This window comes from Adiantum capillus-veneris, chromosome 22, assembly GCF_014529385.1.
Source record: "Adiantum capillus-veneris isolate H3 chromosome 22, ASM1452938v2, whole genome shotgun sequence".
NCBI classification, from domain to species: Eukaryota; Viridiplantae; Streptophyta; class Polypodiopsida; order Polypodiales; family Pteridaceae; genus Adiantum; species Adiantum capillus-veneris.
The window spans coordinates 65,020,671-65,043,878 of NC_140952.1; the positions used below are offsets into that span (position 1 = coordinate 65,020,671).

The 23,208-nt window shown below is 45.3% G+C and overlaps 1 protein-coding gene across 2 annotated transcripts in view; it reads left to right on the forward strand.

Moving 5' to 3' along the window:
* LOC147429491 (DNAJ heat shock N-terminal domain-containing protein) overlaps positions 1 to 23,208 on the forward strand; it is a 41,239-nt gene that overhangs the window by 17,109 nt on the left and 922 nt on the right. The gene's annotated exons all lie outside the window — the stretch shown is intronic.

The following is a 23,208-nucleotide window of genomic DNA, read 5'->3' on the forward strand; positions in this document are numbered from 1 at the left end:
AAGCTGCCCCACACAACCTTGGCTGAATTTCAACTGTTCTGGCCCGGTTTCGGCAGCATAACTGTACTAGGACCCTTCATAGTCAGTATTCCCACGCATTGGATGACTTTCCCGACGCATACAGACACTTTGCAAAACCTGGCGAGAATCTGCAGCACGCTGAATTCTCTGTTTTTGCCCCGAAAATGTGCCAGATCACCTGTACAGCGGTCCCCTCGCGTCCCCGAACCTCCTAGGGGTATTAGGGCCTGTTTAGGGCCAAAACCCTAAACCTGCAAAACTACACAGCAGGCTGTAATTCACTGTTTCGGGCTCCGTTTTGTGTGCCGATCGCATCCATAGCAAGTCCTCGAGCTCCTGCACCTGAAGGGCTACTTGCCCTTTGAATCGGACGAGATTTCGCACGTGAAACCTCTCCGAATCACCTGTACCTGCGGGGGATTAGCTGCTAGCTAATCCAGTACCTGTGCAACAGGCTCTTGCCTCGGCAATCGCGCATGAACCCACACAACTGTACATTGGTCAATTGAAAAGCTCACTAGAGGGGCATAACATACTGCCATAGGGGAGAGAGAGAGAGCAGTGCGTAGCGTGCAGGGCATCACTCCTGGCACCGCACTGTACACAAGAGGGAAAGGAAGCACTCCATAGCTCTTAACTTGTGACAGAATGCAAGTGAAGGCCTCTCCCAGCTTAAAATTCAGCGCCCTTTCTTCTTGAAGAGGCAAGTGCACAGAAATGTGCCACTTGGCGCATTTACAAGCATTTGCCCGTTTCGGGTTCGTCGCTTAAAAATATTATGACCGGTTGCCTAGTTGACTTCACGGCAGAGTAATAAAATGTTCCCCTTGTCATTTCGGAGGTAATGACGCGAACACATTTTCAGGTCCCAAAATAGCAGTTCCCTAAATTTTAGGAGATGTTGCCATTGTATCTTTCTAGGTCATCTGACCCCCTTTGTACACTGCAGCCACACCCAAAACTGAAATGTAGCCTCTGTAGCAAAGGATTCCACTTTGGCTAGTCAATGATCCCACTTTGGCTAACCATAGTCCTTGTCCAACCTTAGTGCTCTCTTGCCCTAAGGTCTGGACTCCCTCTGAACAGTTCCACACTAGCTATGCAATGCAGGGCAATTAGATTTCCCGAGGGGTGTTTCCAAAAAGTGAAAATAAATAAATAATAAGAAAGAAATCAACAAAAAGGATAGATAGTAGTCACACGTTGGTGACATACCCCCCTCTTGAAATGTCAAACGTCCTCGTTTGCATCTATGTCGTACATGGTCACAGTCAACACTGGTGTATTCAACACCTGTCGACACATGTACGACACATACATGCTCATTGTCAACCCTGGTGTATTGAACACCTCGTCGACACATGTATTGCCTGCGTGTGAACCCTGTCCCAATGACATAGTGGTAGCTTTGCACTCTGCCATTGCTTTGAGTCATTAACTTTCCAATGACACAATGGTAGCTACGCATTTTTCCACTCTCTTTTGGTACACGTTGGATCCACTTTCGAGCATACTCAAACCGACAGTTTAAGAATGCAGTTACACATGTACCCTTTAATAGAAGGAATTACTGTATCCTTGATAAACTGACAAGAAATACTCACTTCTATAGCACTAACCACACTTTTGGACATTCCGTAAGAGCAATTGCGAAACTGACAATCTGTACAACTCTAACATTCATGTAACATGTACTTGATTTGAGCTCACTTTAAATACCATGTACATCATTTGTTTCAGAAGCCATTGTCACACTGACAATCCATGTAGCTTTGAAACTCAAGGGGTCAAGGTAGGTTGCAAATCGAAGGATTCAAGGTAAAGTGATAACACAGTTGGTGACTCTGCAAGTTCACCTTCTTCCATCCACTTAGCATCCATTGGTGGATAGTTTCTGAATTCACCAAGTAACGCCTAGCAACCTTGCTTTTCACTTTTCTTTCTTTGTGTGTCAAAATCTGTTCCGGGACCAAGATCTCGTCAAGTTCCTCGAGTTCCGGCTGATCTTCAGCTGGCATATCCTCTGGCACATCACCCACGTAGGGTCTGAGAAGACTCACATGAAATGCATTGTGAATCTTCCAACTCTCAAGCAATTTCAGCCTATATGCAACATCATTGATTAATTCGCATACTTGAAAAGGCCCATAGTAACGCATGCTGAGCTTTGGAAACAGTCTTTCCTTGCCCTTCATCTTCTTTAACCTTGCCTTTTCAAAGCGTAGTAGCACCCAATCACCAAGTGAAAATACCACTTCACGACGGTGAGGATCAGCTGCTTTCTTTTGCTTTGCCTGAGTCTTTTCTAAGGCCACTTTGACCTTCTTATACATTTCATCCATGTCCTGAACATACTTGTCTGCTTCAAATATCTTGTCCTTTGTATGCAGTATGGGAGGAACTTTCTTGCCACCTTCAACTATCTCAAAAGGTGCCTTGCCAGTTGATGAATGCACTGTATTATTGTATGCATACTCCACCAATGGCAAATACTGCTCCCACTTTCCTTTATGCTCTGACACGTAGCACTTCGGCAGATCTAGGACAGTAGAATTTGCCTCTTCTGACTGCCCATCTGTTTGAGGATGAAATGACGAAGAGAATTTGAACGTTGTGCCCATATTCTCAAACAAGCCTCTCAAGAACAAACTTGTCATGTGTGGATCACAGTCGCTAACAATCGACTGTGGCATGCCATGATACTTGAAAATATTGCTCATAAACAAGCGTGCCATCTGATTTGGCTTTATCTTCTTCTTGACAGGAATAAAATGAGCCTGCTTACTGAATCTGCAAATGATGGTCCAAATACCATCGTTTCCTGTCTGCGTTCTCGAAAGATCAAAGATAAAATCCATAGCAATACTTTCCCATGGTTTATCTGGAATAGGTAGTGGTTGCAATAACCCTGGTGCCTTTTGCCTGTCAAACTTGACCTTCTGGCATATTAGGCATTCTCGCACAAAGGCATCCACATCTCTTCTCAATGTAGGCCAGTAGAAGAATGTCTCAACCGCTTTAACTGTAGCATTGATACCACGATGCCCTGCATACGGTGGGACATGACTCTCTGCCATAACTTTGCGTCGCAATGGCTTTGTGACACAGAATCTGCCATGCATCATCATGAACCCATCTTTGAGAAGATAGTGTTCATGACGTTGTCCATCCATTAGCTGCTCGAAGACCCTTGCAAAATCTTCATCATTTGCATACTGCTCCCTCATATCATCAAGTTCATGATGATAAGGAATTGACACAGCTGAAATTTGTGGCTTCCTTGACAGGGCATTAGCCACAACGTTCTTCTTGCTTTCCACATACACAATCTGAAAATGGAACATGGACAAGATATTTGCCCATCGCATATGCTTCTCAGATAACTTTGCCTGTGTTAAGAAGTATCGCAAGGTCTGGTGATCCGTTTGGACAACGAAATCTGCACCTAGCAGGTAGTGTTTCCAACTTAAGAGCGCATGAATCACGGCCTGCAGTTCTTTTTCATAGACTTGCATAGTCTTTTTTGGCCCTTGCAAGATTCTACTCTCATAGGCTACTACCCTGCCATCTTGCATTAGCACTGCACCAATGCTACTACCACAGTCGTCACACTGGACCACAAATGACTTCCTAAGATCTGGCAACACAATGTCTGGATCTGAAGTCATCTTTTCCTTTAGGAGATTAAAAGCTGAAATCTCTTTTTGTGTCCATCTAAAGGTGACTGCCTTCTTTTGAAGAGCATGTAAAGGTGAAGCAATCTCAGTGAAATTTCGGATAAACCTTCTGTAATAGGAGCATAGTTCCAAGAAGCTTCGGACATGGTGCACCATCTTCAAATCTGGCCATGACTTGATCGCTTCAACTTTTGCAGGATCCATTCTGACACCATCCTTTGAGACAACGTGTCCCAGAAAGTGAATCTCTTCCAGAAAAAAATCACTTTTCTTTGCATTGATGAGCAACCTATGGCTGCGTAGCTCTTTGAACACAATGGCCAAGTGATGCCTATGCTCCTCTTCATTCTTTGAGTAAACTTTCATGTCATCAAAGAATGTACCAACAAACTGCTGGTGTGGACGGAAAATTCTGTCCATCATCCTATGAACGTAGCAGGAGCATTTGTGAGACCAAAGGGCATCACGAAAAATTCGTAAAGGCCAAACGTTGTTCTAAAAGCAATCTTGTGCACATCCTCTGATCTAATGCGGATCTGATGGTACCCACTCTTTAGATCTATCCGGCTAAACATAGCTGCTCCTAATTTGTCCAGAATATCATCAATTCTAGGTATAGGGAACCTATTCTTGATGGTATTCTTGTTCATAGTCGATGCACATACGCCATGAACCATCTTTTTTCTGCACCAACAACACTGGAGAACAGAATGGAGATGAACTGGGCTGAATCAACCCCTTTTCTAACAGCTCCTGTACTTGGCTCATTATCTCTTTCTGCTGCGCCGCACTAACCCTGTACGGAGGCTTATTTGGTGGGCTACTGCCTGGCACCAAATCTATCGCATGGTCCTCGGGTCTCTTTGGCGGTAATTGAGACGGTAATGAATCGGAAAAACAGTCACTATACTTTTGTCAAAGCATTGACCTTTCTTTATCTAACACAGATAAATTTGATTCATCACAATCTGACACTTCACGTGCAAAAACCAAGTACGCAGAAAGATGCTTTTTCATTACAGAAGTAATAGCAGAAGCTGATACAGTGGGAATAGACTCCCCTTTAAGCTTTACATCCAGAATGTGAGTCTTTCCCTTGCTCTATACAGTGATCTTTTTGTTGTAGGCATCCATGATTCCCTGTACACGAAACAACCAAGGAATACCTAGCAACACATCACATCCGTCCAGTGGCATGATGTAAAATTCTTCAGCATCTACATAGGACTGGATGATGGGTGTCACAGCCTCTGTATGGCCAGGACATGCCAAACCTGCCTCTGCTGTATACCCCATCTCTTTAGGTTTGATTTCCAACTTTGAAGCCAATTCTGGGGAAATGAAGTTGGCTTTGGCACCTGGATCAAAGAAGATAAGCATTGTTTGATCCTTGACCTTTCCCCATGCTCTACAAAGCTCACTTGCATATGAATTTGGCTTGTCACCCACCATATCTGGCACTAGACCAGCCATGGGCCTCTTTCCTTTCCTGTCCTCCTTGTCTTCAGAATCAGCTGGCCTTTTCTTTGTAGGACAATTGTAAGCAATGTGGCCAGGCTGCTCACAGATAAAACATTTGTTCTTTGACCTCAGGATCTTCTGCTCTTCTGTCTTGCGAGGAAAACGTCTTTTCCATTTCTTTGCTGGTCCCTTTTCTGATTCAGCCGTAGCTTTTCCTTTCCTTGCGTTGGCTGGCTCCTGAGTTCCTGTAGGAACCTCATTGGGAACGTACTTCTTCGCTAAATTTTTCTTGGCTGATCCTTCCTTGACGCCAGTATTAAATTCACAATCTTCTCCTTTGAGCAAACCATTGCCAGTGTTTGCTACCTCGATGAGCTGCGTCGAAGTAGTGACTTTGGTCTTCGTGCGGTACTTTCTTAATCCTTTGGGTAGGCCACAACAGTATTTTCAATCTGTTCTATCAATGGCACAAACCTATAGGAAGTTACTGGAAGTAGAGCTTTCCAAAACTTCCGATTGTAGTCGTCCAGATTCTTGCAACTGGCAGCATTAAGCTGGTGCCATTTTGTCATGACATCTGCTTCAAAGTCATCAGATAACCATATTGCTGCAAAAATCCGCTTGAAGTAAATCCATGTGGACGGAGCTTGCCCTTGAAGCAATAAAGTTGTCCACCATTGTCCCGCATTCCCTGTCAAGAAAGTGGCTGCCTTGCGGACCTTTGAAGCCTCTGTAAAGTTTCCCCCTGCATAGGCCTTGTCAAACTGCTGGAGGAATGAGAGAGCCTTCTTCCTGTCATCAAACCCTGTAAAGGTCGTGAATGTCACACCTTTGCCACCTTCTTTGTACGGAGTTGGCCTCTCCAGTGGCGCTAAGTTGTCATATGGCAGTGACTGAAACATGGGAACACTGTTAGGGTTCATATGTGTTCCTTGACCGCTATTAGGTTGACTTGGAAATGCCATATTTGGCTGTTGATTTGTAATTCCAGCCATACCAAAATTTGCCTGTGGCATCCCAATTTGGCCCTGAGTGCTTTGAAACCCTTGGTAGCATGCCCGTGACACCATACATGGGGTTAGGCATCATTGTTTGAGCACCCCCGAACACTGTTCCTGGCGTGTAAAACTGATTTCCAGGTGCATGACCAGCCATGCTCTGGAATACCGTTCCACCTCCAAAACAGCCAGGGTGTATTGAAGGTGGTGGGAAGACTTGTTGCATAGCCTGTAGGTTGCCTCCTTGCCCATTAGAACCAACTATAGGCTGCTGAAAAGTGGCTGGCTGAACTGGTACAGCTTGAAAGACTGGCATCTTAGCCACCTGTTCTTGCACCTTAGGCAACAGGTTGTGGAGACTGTATATTCTCCGTCAAGTGTACAGGTGTTTCCATTGACTCTGCAGTATGAATCACCTGTGCCTGAGCTTTGAATATGATCCAGTGACCCAACTTGTTGAGACGGAAGAGGAGGTTACAGAAAGGCTAAAAACCTCGGGTTCTGCATTACTTGTGTAAACATAGCCACAACAGTAGCCAACTGGGTCGTGAATATATCATCATCCGTCTGTGGTGGTCTTGAAGACTCACCCACTTCATGTGTCTGTTGACCTTGTGAAGAGGAAACCTCTTCAGTCACATCATCTGGTTTGTCAGCCATAATTGCAATTCCCTGTGTCTGATCTATGATCCCTCGTGTCTTCAAGCCCAAACTGACCAAGGCTCACTTCTATGGAAAAAAGTGATTTAATCCCGTCGATGGAACCATGAAACCGGCCTGTTTAATCCAAAAAGGGCGGTAGACGTTAGACTTAAACCTTATTTGCTTTCACCCATTTAATTTGTCGCCCACTTTACCTGTACTTTCAAGACACAACAAAGGGGAAAGGGATACAGGCTGCTAGATTGCACCTGTATGAGAAGACCGACACCAGATTGGCCCCTAAATAGGCGCCCCTTTTGGTATTTCTTTATTCTTTAAAAGAGGGAATAAACGCTGTGGTTCCCTCCAAGCTGCCCCGCACAACCTTGGCTGAATTTCAACTATTCTGGCCCGGTTTCGGCAGCATAACTGTACTAGGACCCTTCACAGTCAGTATTCCCACGCAGTGGATGACTTTCCCGACGCATACAGACACTTTGCAAAACCTGGCGAGAATCTGCAGCACGCTGAATTCTCTGTTTCTGCCCCGAAAATGCGCCAGATCACCTGTACAGCGGTCCCCTCGCGTCCCCGAACCTCCTGGGGGTATTAGGGTCCGTTTAGGGCCAAAACCCTAAACCTGCAAAAATACACAACAGGCTGTAATTCACTTTTTCGGGCTCCGTTTTGCGTGCCGGTCGCATCCGTAGCAAGTCCTCGAGCTCCCGCACCTGAAGGGCTACTTGCCCTTTGAATCGGACGAGATTTCGCACGTGAAACCTCTCCGAATCACCTGTACGTGCGGGGGATTAGCCGCTAGCTAATCCAATACCTGTGCAAGAGGCTCTTGCCTCGGCAATCGCCCATGAACCCACACAAGTGTACATTGGTCAATTGAAAAGCCCACTAGAGGGGCATAAAATACTGCCATAGGGGAGAGAGAGAGAGCAGTGCGTAGCGTGTAGGGCATCACTCCTGGCACCGCACTGTACATAAGAGGGAAAGGAAGCACTCCATAGCTCTTAACTTGTGACAGAATGCAAGTGAAGGCCTCTCCCAGCTTAAAATTCAGCGCCCTTTCTTCTTGAAGAGGCAAGTGCACAGAAATGTGCCACTTGGCGCATTTACAAGCATTTTCCCGTTTTGGGTTTGCCACTTAAAAATATCATGACCGGTTGCCCAGTTGACTTCACGGTAGAGTAATAAAATGTTCCCCTTGTCATTTCGGAGGTAATGACGCGAACACATTTTCAGGTCCCAAAATAGCAGTTCCCTAAATTTTAGGAGATGCTGCCATTGTATCTTTCTAGGTCATCTGACCCCCTTTGTACAGTGCAGCCACACCCAGAACTAAAATGTAGCCTCTGTAGCAAAGGATTCCACTTTGGCTAGTCAATGACCCCACTTTGGCTAACCATAGTCCTTGTCCAACCTTAGTGCTCTCTTTCCCTAAGGCCTGGACTCCCTCTGAGGGGTGTTTCCAAAAAGTGAAAATAAGTAAATAATAAGAAAGAAATCAACAAAAAGGATAGATAGTAGTCACACGCTGGTGACATATTACCTTAGAGCGTACGTTTGAGGATACTTCTCTTTCAGAGTGGACCTCTAGGTTATTATCTTCAGTCGACTACCGATGCTCCATTCAGTGGAGTACCACGCATGGTGTCTTCCAATCCTTGGTTTCCTTGCGGCTTTGGATGGTGTGCTTTAGCCCACAGTGCAGTTAGTATCTTGGCGGATGTTCTTTCTTAGCCATTTCGGTGGTTGCCTCGTCTTTCGGATTTGTGGTGTGACGGTTGCTCTTCCCAATGCATCCGAGCAGTAGTTTCTATGTCTCATCTTCCAGATTGATCTTCGGAGACTGTACCATTCATGACACACTACTTCCCTTATCCTTAGACTGACATGTTATTTCGTACAGGTCCTTCTCGGAGTAGGAACCACTTACATTTATCCGGCATTCTTCAAAAAGGGGAGACAGTCTTCTTGATTCTCCCAGATTTGGTTCTAGATTCGATAGGTATATTAGTTTCCTTTCGGATTCACCTATCGTTGGTGATCCAGCTACATTGACAGAGACCGTTGGAGCTTTATGACAGTTATCCATGGTTTGGGTGTTCTCCCTTCAGAGGGGATATAGAGCCAACATGAGAGTCAGTTTCCGCAGACTACTTCCATACAGTTCTTGTGGTTCCATGTGCAACGGACAGGATTAACGGTCTACATCACCTTGTTCTTCTCTTGTAGAGCTTGGGAGCAAGATCTTCTCTTGATCTTGCCGTGTTAGCTACAATCCCAGTATTGATGGATGTTTGTTCTCGCACTGTGAGAGTGGGGTGATATTCTCTTGGGTGGTGTTCCAGACAAGACCATTACCAGTTTTCACTCTCAGTACCGATGCGGTTACTTTAGATATAGTTAGCAATTCATCATTCTATATGGTGCTTGGTGCAGTTCTTCGTCATCGGCCATATAGTACCTTTGGACTTCCGTTGCAACTTTGAGTTTCAGGCATGTGGTATATGACCGGAGGTACAAATTTCTGACTCTTTTCTAAAGTAACCGATGCGGTTACTTTAGATATAGTTAGCAATTCATCATTCTATATGGTGCTTGGTGCAGTTCTTCGTCATCGGCCATATAGTACCTTTGGACTTCCGTTGCAACTTTGAGTTTAGGCATGTGGTATATGACCGGAGGTACAAATTTCTGACTCTTTTCTCAAGGGTGGACACTTCAGAGTTGGGAAATGATCCGGATGCTAGTATTTTATGCCTTTTACCCTTATTTTGATGCATCCTCTTGGAGCGGTCAGCAACAGTAGCTTCTGCAGATGCTGGTTGTGTGACTTGTGAGTCGGTTGGCTTGAGGAGATTCTTGTTAGAGCTGGATTTACTTTCAGCGGCGGACAATATTTTACTTCTTGGACATCTCTCGGCATAGCAGTTGGATTGTATATTGCAGGATACTTTCCACTGCAGAGTTTGTAGCAGATATCCTCGTCCCACAAAACCCTCTCTTTCTAGTTGTAGATTGCTCAGTCCAGCCTCCTAGTCCGACTTCCTATCCAGGAGTTGAGAGGGGGTGTTGGAATTTAGGCATCTCTCCAGATTCGTCCAGTTGGTCCCAATTTCTTCCAGGGACAGGTGCTAGGGAGTGGGGGCTGTTTTGTGGCTGTGCCTAGCCAGTGTGAGGTAGGTTTCACATGTTGGGTCGTGTCTAGCCATAGCTCGAATTTTGGCTCAGCTCCATGGCCATTAGGCTCTTGCATGCTAGGGGCATTTTTCCTAGCCTAGGCAATAGTTTTCCCTGTGACTCCCTTTAGCATTTTGTGCCTCTTTCCACTCCTACCCTATTTTCCCTATTTTGTCTTTGGTCGTAAGGGCCGGTTGCCTGGCCCACTTGGATGCTTGGGCGTATATAGGTGGGATCAAGGGCAGAGTTAGTGGCAGTTGTGTGCAGGTTTTGGGGAGCACAGGGCGCCCCCAGGGGGCAGCCCTAGGAGGTTCAAAGGGCACGTGGGGCAGTTCAGCCCTAGCGTTTTTCCCATGGAGGCCCAACAATTTTCCTCATGAGCAGGGTAGCATGTTGCAATTGTTGGGCAGCAGGGGATCAGCCTTGCCTTTCTCCTTCTCGAGGCAGATGCATGGAGGCTCTATGATCATGGAGATGCAGAGCACCCAATGTAACAAGGAATGGGCGGAACGCAGGCCAAACGTTCTCAAAAGGCGTTCCGGGTGAGTCCCGCTCCCGAAACGGAGTTGGGAACAGAACAATGTTCCGGAATGGGGTGTAACCGGAATGGTGTTACGGAACGGGGGGGAACGTGGCGGAACAGCGGAACGCGGGTCGGAACGGGCAAAAGTAGGCATTTGGGTTGTTTGGGGGACATATTTGGCGTTGTTTAGAAGTTGATTTGGGACTAAGCTGAATGGAGGTAATTCAAGCCTTACCTTAATCGACCGTTCCGGCCTTGTTCCTGTTCTGGTCCCCCCCCTCCTCCTCCCCGTTCCCATCTCGTTCCAGACCCTCCCGTTTCCGTTCCCCATTCCCTTTCCGGGTAACTTTGAGAGCACCTCCATCATGGTGCAGGCATACAAGAGGAGCAGATCCAAGATCGTCATGGGGCAGCCACACCATAGGGCAGCCCCGATCCGGTTCCTTCTCCCTTCAGATTAGCCTTCTTGCCAGGAAGAGATCCCGCCAGAGCCTCGGTTCCACAGGAGGCTAGGGCAGCCCATGACGAGACCGTGACAGTGGTCTCGTGTGCAGGAGCAGTTGGTAGTGTAAGGTGCAGCGGAATGAATGTTGTTTTTTTCTCAAGATGAGTGTTCCATATTTTGCTCAAGGTTCCTTTTAGTTTTTATGGAAGGGAGAGCCTTCCTTTCTTAATGGAGAGTGCTATTATCACGAACAAAGTGAGTGGACACTGTGCGTGCAACTGTATGAGACTGAGAGATAGAGAGAGAAGAGAGATACGACACCAGAGACGTTGTAAAACCCTCCTCCGAAGGCCCCACTCGTTGGCGAGAGTGGTCTACGATTGATTGCACAAACTGGTACAATGATGATGCATGAAACTGATGCAAGTCTAGGCTATGTTGACGATGACGACGAGGATGGCGAGGCCGACAATAGGGCTGAAAACTGAATGTTTTTACCTGCTGTCCAAAAACGCTCAAGGCTGAAATCTGCTGCGATTGAAACGCTGAAATCGAGGCTGATTTTCTGCTGTTTGAAAAACGCAGGTTTGGCTGAAGAAAACGCTGATGTGTAGGCTGCGTTTTGGTGCTGAAAATGCTGCTTTATCTGCTGCGGGTCAGTGCTGAAAACGCCAGGGAAAAGTGGGCGACAAGGCTCTGTAAAAAGCTAGATGCAAGAGGGCAAAGCGGTTTGGTGTCTGCTGAAAAACGCCAAGGGGAAAAGAGGGCTGGTGATGAGGAAAAACGCTAGGGCCTGTGAGAGGGAAAATCGCCAAGGGTTGCTTGGAGAGTCTTGCTGAGAGAGAGGGAACCTGTCGCCAATGGCCTGCTGTTCTCCTTGCAGATCTGCTGTTTGGTGCTAACCTTGGTCTGCTTATATATTTTCTTACCCAATTTGCCCTACCTACTTTCCAACAAAAGTCACTTAAATTAATAAGTGAAAAATGTCAAAAATAGGTAAAATAGGCTAAATGCACTGGAAAATTCCCCTGAAGGATTCTGATGGATTCTGATGGGAATGCTTATGATCATGCTGTGTGCAACTAGAGGATATGCATCTATACTAAGTGACTGGGCATGCATGGTCTATGAATAGACTCACAAAAGTGCCATATCACTTCTAATCTAGACTGACTGGACTGACGGAACCCTGTTATGCTGTAGCTTTTGTCCACGGACACATAGGGTTGGATGTGTCACGTGACATCCCCTCCTTTTTAAAGTGAGGTACTAGTACCGAGCTGCATGGCTTCTTTGTAGTCTGTAATCCTTAAAAAACTCTTCGTCGACCCGCACCGCTTCGTGGGTTCCTCGATCCTTAAACTTCAAAAAGTATTGTCTCACTTGCTTCTTCGAACCATGTCGGAACCGATGCAACAACACTTGCTCCGGCTCCATGACTTCAGCTTCATCGATGATCTCCAGTTCTTCTTCTTCCGAAATGTCCTTTGGAGGTGTTCCCGGAAACACTTTCAACCAAGAAACATGGAAAATGTTGTGCATTGACCATGAGTTAGGCAACTGCAATTTCATTGAAACCTCATTTATCTTTTTAATGACTGGAATTGGACCATACATACGAAAAGACAACTTTGGATACTTCTTTCCAACTTGCTTAAGACGTTGCTTCATGATTCTTTAATACACCCAATCTCCTTCCTTGATCGAAACATCCTGGCGATGCTTATTAGCCTGCCGTGAATAAGGTTCTTGAGCCTTGCTTAGCTGAAGCTTCACACTCTCAATCTATCATCCAATGATTGACTTTTAGCATTGGCATCAGGCATTTGACTGACCGAGCGAGTCAAAAGTGACTGGAACGGACGGCCAAAAGCTGCCTGATACGGAGTTCGACCAATAGCAGAAGAAAAAGAGTCATTCAAAATAGCCTGAACCAATGGGAGATAGAGCTCCCACTGAGACTGCTGATCATGCACATATGACTTTAAAACATCAAAAGCCAATTGATTGTAAATTTCTGTTTGACCATCTGACTGTGGATGAAAAGCCGATGAAAAATTCAACTTAGTGCCAAAATTTTCAAAAAGAGCGCGCCAAAAATTGGACGTGAACTTAACATCCCTATCTGAAACAATTGATTTTGGCAAACCACAAAGGGGGTACCAATGCTTAATGAACAACCGGGCTACATCTTGTGCAGTAACTGTGGCTTTACAAGGAATCAACATGCAAAACTTGCTGAAACGATCAAGAATTGTCAAACATTGAGTGTTCCTTGAATGCAAACTTGGTGGTAGGTTAGTCACAAAATCCATAGAAATATCTTGAAAAGGGCCATTGGAAATAGGCAGCGCAAGCAAGAGGCCTTGCTGCTTACTCCGAGGAGCTTTTACCTTTTGACATATAGTGCAGTGTGTGACATAACGAAACACATCTTTTTGCATTTTAGGCGAACAAAAGAACCTTTCAATTTTTTCCAAAGTGGTATTCATTCCCCTGTGCCCACCCGTGAGAGAATCATGTGCATCATGCAATATGGTTGGCCTGAGAGAGAGCAATACACATAAATGTTGAAGAAAATATAACAAACCATCACGAATGAGATAGTTGCTTGGCCCTTGGGAAGCAAGAGCCTACAACCAATGCTTACCAAACTCGGAATCCACATACTGATTCTTCATGCTGTCAAAAGACTCACCCTGAATAGAAAATGTGGATCTTGACTCAAGAGTCAAAATCTGTCCTTTGCGACTCAACGCATCTGCAACATGGTTAGCTTTTTAAGGCACATACTCAATTAAACCTCCAAATTGATCAAAAAATTGTGATCACCGTGCTTGGCGATCACTCCAATGTGCACTAGGCATAGACTGGAGCCACTTGAGGGCTCGATGATCTGTGTGCACTGTAAACTCTCTACCATAAAGAAAATGCTTCCAATGCTTAAGAGAGTGAATGACAAACAAAAGTTCTTTATCATAAACTGAATAATTCTTTTCCGCACTATTGAGCTTCCGGCTAAGGAAAGCTACAGAACGACCATGCTGTTGAAGCACAACGCCTATGGCGACATTGCTCGCATCCCTCCATACCTCAAAGGGATCATCCCAAGAGGCAAGGATAAGACACGGTGCTTCTGTCATCGCAACCTTGAGAGCTGCGAAAGCCTCAATGGCTGCATCTGGCAAGTCTACGCGCTGACGGCGAGTCTATACCCCTTTCAAAACATCAATCATAGGTGTAGCAATGCGTGCAAAATTCTCTATGTGCGAACTATATGCTTGACATAAACCAAGAAAAGAACGCACATCATATGCAGTTTTAGACAAATCCAATTACGAACCTGTTCCACGTTCGCGGGATCTAGCTTGACGCCTTCTGCAGAAATGATATAACCCAGATAAGTGACTTCAGTAAGAAAAAATTCAGACTTCTTAGGTGCAATGTACAATTGACACTCATCCAAACGAGTTCGTACTCTTTCGACATCTCTTTCATGTTGTTCCCACGATGCAGAAAAAATGAGAATATCATCCAAGAAGATGAACACACATACACCGACCATATCGCCGAAATGACCTACCATGAGACGATTAAATGTACCCACGGCACCTGTCAATCCAAAAGGCATAACAATATACCCATTGCCCTCGCTCGGTGCGAAAAGCGGTCTTGAAAATGTCGCCTTTGAATAGCTGTACGTGATGGTATCCACTTTTGAGATCGACCTTGCTGAAAACCTTTGCCCCATTGAGCCTATCGAGGATATACTCAATGCGAGGCATCGGAAACTTGTTCTTGACGGTCATCTTGTTTAATGCCCTGTAATCAACACACAAACGAGACGAACCATCCTTCTTGCGAACAAACAAAATAGGGGCAGCAAAAGGACTTACACTAGGGCGTATAAATCCTCTAGCCACCAACTCCGTGAGTTGTCGCTCTAACTCTTCCTCCCGTGTCTTGTTCAAACGATAGGGAGCCTTACTGACAGGCTATGCCCCCTCCATAAGCTCGATGCGATGGTCCTCCGGCCGCTCGGGTGGGAGACGAGGTGGAAGATCATCCTGTAAAAAGAGATGTTTAAACTTCGTAAACAAATCTGAATACTTAGCTGGAGCCTAAATGCTCTGGGAAACTGGAGCAGCATAGAAGAATGCCGCTTGTGCTCCTCGTCGTAATTCACGCTTTACTTGCACATGAGAGATGAGAGGCAAAGAATGCAAGCTCTCCTTAGCACGAATGATGAGGGGGGAATCGGTTTTGGCATGTAAAGTGAGAGTGTTAGCCTCCCAATCAATGATAGGGTTGAGTTCACGAAACCATCTTATGCCCAAAATCATATCACATCCTGAGAGAGGAGACACAAGAAATGTCCTACTGAAAGAAGCTTGTTGCATGGTAAACATCACATCAAGGCACTCCTTCGTGATGAGAGAGTCCATACCAGGAGCGAAGCCAGAAACCTCGAGAGGAGATTTTTGACTAACCTCTAGGCGGGCTCTCTCAACAAGAGAGGGACTAATCACATCATGCATACTGCCTGGATCAAACAATATGATAAAACGTTGACCCTTTACATGACCATAACACTTCATGAGAGACTCATCAATGTGTGTGTCAGAGTCATGAGAAGATTCAGGGTGGTGTGTTATAATGCTTGTGGTTGCTGTGGGTGCCGTCTGTTCTTTAGGTGGGGCTGTCTTAGGACAAGCCTCTTAATGTGACCCTTGACGTGACATTGAAAACATCTACCTTCTTTAGCATAAACCACTTGTTCTTCAGCCGTGATGTATCCTTCTATAATTCCTTGTGCAGCTTTTTCATCTGGGGTTAGCTTAGGTTTTGCAGGTGCTTTAGCTTTACCCTTAGATTCAGCGTTAGAGTTCTTTTCCAAGGAATTAGAGGAAGAAGGGCTAGAAGAATTACCATTCTTACTATTCTTACCGTTCTTACCATTCTGCGTGTTCTGAGAATTCTGCGGGGTTCCTTGAGAAGTCTTGTTTTCCTTAGGCTTTCCCTTGTTGTGCTTCATCTCGTGTGCGAGAGCAATCGCTACCGCCTTGTTGAGATCGATTGGATCAAGTACCTCGACATCATACTTGATATACTCGTTCAATTCGTAAAGAAATGCCTCCTTGCACTCCGCATCCGATTTGCGTAATTGAGTGCCGAGCTGCAACACATGATTAGAGAAAGACATAACCGGCATACCATTCTGCTTGAGAGCGCGCCAATCGTCCTTCAATCGTGCGAGGTTCTGAGGTGGCATAAACCGCGCCTTGAGTTTGTCTTGGAAATCAGCCCAACTGAAGGACAGGGGCGTGAGTTCGTCGGCTTCCTCTAGGTGTGTGGCTAGCTGTGCCTCTTGCCATGCGTGGTACCAATTGATGGCATCACCGGCAAGGTACATAGTTGCCGTCAATACCTTGCTATTCCCTGTCTTCTTAGTTGTCGCAAAATAAGCATTAAATTGATGCAACCAAGAATAAATAACCGTAGCATCCATCTTAACATCATACTTACTGAAAGTCAACTTCTTTGTGTGACTGGGTTGTTGGAATCCGCATCATGGCTTGCGCCACTTGACGAACTCCCACGATCTTTGGCTGGTTCGGACTTTGAGGCGAGTACTTGTCGAACCAATTCTTGAGTACGTAGTTCTCTTTGAGCCTCACGCTCGGCCTCCTAGACCGCGCGTCTTGCTGCCGCTTCCTCCTTTCTTTGTGCTTTTCTTTCTTTTTGTACGTCGCGTTCGCCTTCCAAGGCAATGCGAGTCTCTTCTTGTTTGGCCATCATGTCCATCATCGACTTGACCATTGCCTCCATAGGATTTGGTACACTTTGTGGCGTAGATGGCAAAGGGGGAGGGTCGGAAAATCTCTTGGTGGGGAAAATTCTTCGTCACCTCTCTCATGCTCATCACCTGTATGCGAAGTATCCATTCCGCTTCGGGTGACGACCATGCACTATGATCTTTGGTTCTTAAGTTCACGAGGAACTTGGGTTCTTGAGGGTCTTGAGTTTCTTGAGGTTCTTGAGGTGCTTGAGGTTTTCTTTCACTTGCAAACCGTGTTTGAGAAGGATCTTCTCTTCACCTGAGTTCTACTCCTTTCCACGGGCGCATCCCTTGGCGGCCTTGCGCTCACACCAAGGTTGCTTTTTCCCACCTCGATGAGTGAAAAGAGACACAAGGGGAGGCTGGACAAGCCCTTCTTTCTTGGGATTCCTGTCACTCTTCAAAAACACGATTAGGAATCGACATGCAAGCGAACTTGGGTTCGTGCGACTGCAACAAGCAAAAAAAAATTCTTGTGATTCTTGTGGTTCTTTCCTTGAGTGATACAGAACATTGCCAAAGCTCTGATACCAATGTAAGGTGCAGCGGAATGAATGTTGTTTTTTTCTCAAGATGAGTGTTCCATATTTTGCTCAAGGTTCCTTTTAGTTTTTATGGAAGGGAGAGCCTTCCGTTCTTAATGGAGAGTGCTATGATCGTGAACAAAGTGAGGGGACACTGTGCGTGCAAGTGTATGAGATTGAGAGAGAAGAGAGATACGACACTAGAGATGTTGTAAAACCCTCCTCCAAAGGCCCCACTCTCGTTGGCGAGAGTGGTCTACGATTGATTGCACAAACTGGTACAATGATGATGCATGAAACTGATGCAAGTGTAGGCTATGTCGACGATGACGACGAGGATGGCGAGGCCGACAATAGGGCTGAAAACTGAATGTTTTTACCTGCTGTCCAAAAACGCTCAAGGCTGAAATCTACTGCGATTGAAATGCTGAAATCGAGGCTGATTTTCTGCTGTTTGAAAAACGCAGGTTTGGCTGAAGAAAACGCTGATGTGTAGGCTGCGTTTTGGTGCTGAAAATGCTGCTTTATCTGCTGCTGGTCAGTGCTGAAAACGCCAGGGAAAAGTGGGCGACAAGGCTATGTAAAAAGCTAGATGCAAGAGGGCAAAGCGGTTTGGTGTCTGCTGAAAAATGCCAAGGGGAAAAGAGGGCTGGTGATGAGGAAAAACGCTAGGGCCTGTGAGAGGGAAAATCGCCAAGGGTTGCTTGGAGAGTCTTGCTGAGAGAGAGGGAACCTGTCGCCAATGGCCTGCTGTTCTCCTTGCAGATCTGCTGTTTGGTGCTAACCTTGGTTTGCTTATATATTTTCTTACCCAAGTCACTTAAATTAATAAGTGAAAAATGTAAAAAATAGGTAAAATAGGCTAAATGCACTGGAAAATTCCCCTGAAGGATTCTGATGGGAATGTTTATGATCATGCTGTGTGCAACCAGAGGATATGCATCTATACTAAGTGACTGGGCATGCATGGTCTACGAATAGACTCACAAAAGTGCCGGATCACTTCTAATCTAGACTGACTGGACTGACGGAACCCTGTTATGCTGTAGCTTTTGTCCACGGACACATAGGGTTGGATGTGTCATGTGACAGGTAGTGTCAATAGCAATCGCATTTGTGTGTCCTCGGGTCTATCCATTGGGCATGTCAGTTCGATGCCGGACCACCCTCGGTCACTTGTGTGAGCAGATTGTTATCATCATGGAAATCCTTTCCCAGATCTCTCTCTCTCTCTCTCTCATTCTCAGATGTCCTATCTCTCTCTACGTCAGTGATCTCTCTTCTCCATAGGTGTGCCTTGTTCATGTGTTTGGCATTGTAAGTTTTCTAGATCTGAGTCGAGGTACCCACTGGATCACGAGCGAGTTCTTGTCTTCATTGCATCTTCCGCTGCCACCTTTGACAATATGGTCGAGATGGAGTGCTGTGGAGAGTCCTCTACAAAGAGGAGATTGGCATGGCGTTGGAGCAATGTCATGAAGAGAGCGGACATCTAGGCAAAGATCAAGTATTGTTTCACATTTTGAGAGGTGGTTTTTGGTGGCCGTCTATTGTACGAGATGTGCACTACTTGTGCAAGACGTGCCATGATGCCATCAATGCCAGACAATGGATGAAAGACGATTGGGAGCCGCAGGGGTTATCATAGCTCGGGATGCGTTTGAAAAATGGGGTTTGGATGCTATTGGTCTGTTGCCCAAGTCAGCGAGTGGTAAGTACATTGTGGTGGGCATTGATTATCTTACGGGTTGGAGCTAAGGCAGTGAAAGAGGTAAATGCTCACATAGTTGCTCAGTTTGTTTTTGATTGCATATGTTGCTGGCTGGAGTGCCTTGGGTGCTCATTTCTGATTGAGGTCAAGGGTTTAGAAGTAAGCTGGTGCGTGCACTAGTGGAAAAGCTGGGTATTCTCAACACAGGTTATCTCCATATCATCCACATTGCAATGGTCTAATTGAGAGTGCAAACGGGCAAATAGTAAAAATGCTCACCAAGTATGTATACAAGCAGATTGAAGATGGGAAACTAATCTCAACAAGTGTTTGTGGGCATACAGGGCTTCTTACAAAGTTGCTACCAACTTTACTCCTAATGAGTTGGTTTATGGCAAAGATGCGGTGCTGCTTGTGCACGTGCAATTAGGTGCATTGAAAGGTGTGTGGCAGATTCATAACTCTCATCAAGATGTTTTCAAGATAAGTGTACAAGTCTTGAAGCTTTGAAGATGGATTGAGAGGCGGCATCAGATTTCTATGTGAAGTAGCGGGAGAAAAGAGTGGCTAAGTTCAACCAACACTTGTGAGAAAAGTAGATAGAGAAGGGTGATTTGGTGATAAGGTATGAAAGCTATCTGGAATTTACCTTCCAGAAGGAATTCAAGAAGTGGACAAGGCCCTACAAGGTCGATCAAGTTTTCTCCAATGGTACTTATTTGGTGATGTGGATGAAGGGTTGTTTTCTTAAGCACAGGGTGAATGGTGTGCATCTCAAGCTCTATTGTGAGGGAGTTGGTGCTTGCAGTGCATCAAGTATTGATAGAAGGGGTTGGACAATCAACCTAGGCAGGACCTCTCTACACCGCCAATAAAACTTTGCTCCCAGTATTTACTAGTTTTGCAGTTTCCTAGTTCCAATAATCATGGGTTTGGTTGAACATGAATGTTCAACAAGAGGCTATAAAGAGTGCAATGCAGGGTTTTGTGGGCTCTCAAGGGCATGCCAAGGTAATGAGCAGCTGTGGAGATCAAGAGCAGGCGAAGGGCAACGGACATGTATGCTATATGTGGCTTTTAGGGCCAAAACGCTTTGCTATGATGTCTGTCAAGGGTGACTGGTCAAAGTGTACAAAGTGCAAAAATGGGAGTGCCAAAGGTGGCCCTCAGTTTGGTCTACAAGCTGGTCTAGATGGCTCCTCAAACGGAGCTATGGGGTGAAAGTTATGGCAACTTGAAGTTCAAAGTGGTTTGCAGATCCATACCGGATAGGACAGTTGCAGATGATGGGTAAAAGATGAAGTGGATGCATGGGCCTGAAGTGCTCGTCTTATGGTCTTTTCGGATCGACAATTGGAGTTCAAATGGCTAAGATATGATCGGTTGAAGTTTCAGCGGGGGCCAGTTATGTGCCAGATAGGTCGCCTCAATCGATGTTCCATTTGGGGTTTTCTCAGCCTTGTCAGGGTTTGTACGGAAGCTATGTGATATATGAAGGCCATGGGAGTTGACGGCTAGTCAATTGGATTGCGGATTGGCAAGATATTGAAAGTTGAAGTTGACGGCAATTGTCGGCAGTACGGTGCCAGATGGATTTTTCCAATTTTGATGGCCTCAGTTGGTGGGCTTGACAAAGTAGAAAAGCAGTGAGGTTTGCATAGTCACCGGCACTTTTGAGTAGAAGTTGCGGCTGAGTGATTAGAGCACTAGCCAAAAAGTGGCAGCCTGTGGAAGGTTGGAGGAAAAAGAGTTTTTCTGAGTAGTTTTGGGGGCATTGGGGAGTTGGTTGAATTGTGGATTGCCATGTGGCAGAGCAATTAGGCCTTTGCACAGGGACTAGGTATTTATAATGGGGTATGAACCCTCATAAGGCAACCAAGTCTAAGAGAGAGCTCAAGGAGCTCGTTGGCCATGGCGAAGCATTGCTCGGCGTTGTTGAGGGCGCTCAAAGGTGGTGCAAGGCGGGTTTTGGCGGAGCTGGGCTTCGATGTTGTTGTCGGTCGGCAATTTCTGTGGAGAGCTCTCAACAAGGAGAAGAGAGCTCTTCACAGGGAGCGGAAAGGTGTACTCAAGCTTGAAGTTATCAAAGCCCACCTTTTTCAAATGCTGTCGATTCCCCCTTCCCCCTTTCTCTCTAGTCTGGTGCTCTTGTACCTTGGTGTCGACTCCGACGCGTGTCCGTGTTCCCCCCGGATTGTGGTTTATGTGGTGTAAAGAGAGAGAATCTAAGAGAGTGATTGCGATGAGTGTAATTGGAGCAGAGGGTGTGTGGTGTGAGTTTGAATTCTCCAAGTTGTGTCGGCGGGTGTTTGCACGTTGTGATCAGTTTCTGGTGGGAAAATTGTGTTGTTTTGAAGGTGAATCTGAGAGGAGTGGGGTGTTGTGAGTGCCCTGGGCTATAGAGAGGCATCTGTGTGTGTTTTCGGGTGTGTTCCCATTCCCCCTCTCCAACGTCATCACTTCTCCACGCAATTCTTCTTTGTGTGTGTGTGTGTGTGTGTGAGTGGATCTCGCTTTATCTTTAGGTCAGTTAGGCTCCATCGCATGGGGTCCCATAAGGTCGTGGGATTTTCTTCTGCTTCTTCTTTTTCTGTTGCTTCTTCTCCTTAGGGTTTATGCCCTTGGGCCGGGATCTACAGGTTGGCTCCGTTCTTGAGTAGCCTGACACATGGCGCTTGAAATTTATCATCAGCCCAAAAAAAGAGTCGTAATTGCTTGTGGTTATGCGTGCAAAATAGACAGTAATCAATAATCCAGCTTAGTAGACATTGACTCTATGTACACATGCAATTTGTTTACTCAAACCATGCAACAATGATCATTGAGTAATCACAATCACGTTCACAATGTTATTTGCATTGAGATCTCACACACGAATCATGATCAATACGACTTATTTAGGCATCACTAAATCTCGTCATTTTAAGATTGGCATCACCTCATCGGTGAATTGAGATAAAATGATGCAGGCATTTCATCTCGTGGAATTGATAGGTTTTAGAAAGATCGAGTAAGCAAGAAGACTTGATTTCTTTGATTTAGAGATAGCAGTAATAGATACAATGGGGACTAACTCGCCCATCAATTTAACATCTATGCCTTCGTTTTTAGTCGACACTTTCTAGCCTTTGACTAAACCACTACACTCTTTCGATGCCAAGGCATCCCCAAAAGCACATTGCACTGCTTAAGTGGCATGATATGGAAGTCTCGGGACTTCATACCCTTGTGCCTCTAGGTCTTCAGGCTTCTCCTCCTTGCCAAAATGTGCCCTACTTCTCCAGAGTCCACACCCATGGCACTTCCCTTGCTTGTAGTATTCTGCCCTTTGCATGACAGACATATGAGGGGCTGTGGACTTCTTCTGAACCAGCTTCTTACCTTTCTTCTTCAAAAGTATCCTTCTCGGAAGATTTGGATACAGGATTATCCGTTACAAATGTCAAGGAGCTTGTCATTCAATCTTCTAATTATGTGTCTGCTTTACTGTTTTGAATTGTCCCACTTGTATAAGTCTACCCTCGCATCCCATAAATTATTCCTCAAGTTCTTTGATTAAAACATCTTTTCACTTATTTGGGTTTCCATTACGATTCAAAAGCAGTACATGCATCATCCATTTTCTTTTGCACCACAAATTCCAGTACATAGAGGAGAGCACTGTGGATGACCTCTAGGATGAGGGCTGTATCTCTAGTTGGAGCTTCTCAAAGATGTAGGTAGGTATTTACAAGGAGTTGTGGTGAGACAAGTTGGAGGCTTCTTAAAGCTAAATCATTATATTTCAACAAATTCTCTTCTATTATAAGTTGACACATTAAAATCGAGGCATTTTATCATCATAGTACATGTTAATGGCTGTGTTTTCAATAAATAATACATTGAATAGTAATGGTTGTGTTTTTAAGTTGATGGTGCCATATAATGTTCATGCAAAGTTAGCTTGTTGTCCATGTAGGATTCTCATACAATCTAAATGTTTCTCTCTTGTACCTTTTCTCCCTACATATACACATATGGGAACACCTTGACAACAATGATCTTTGTTCATGTTGTCCTCAAAAGGGCTTGCATTTCCCCTCTTAATGCCGTGTGCATCTCAACTTGAAATTCATGTAGCTTTCTTTTTGCAAGACCGTCCTCATATGTGTTTACAATTTTGCTTGTCTCTA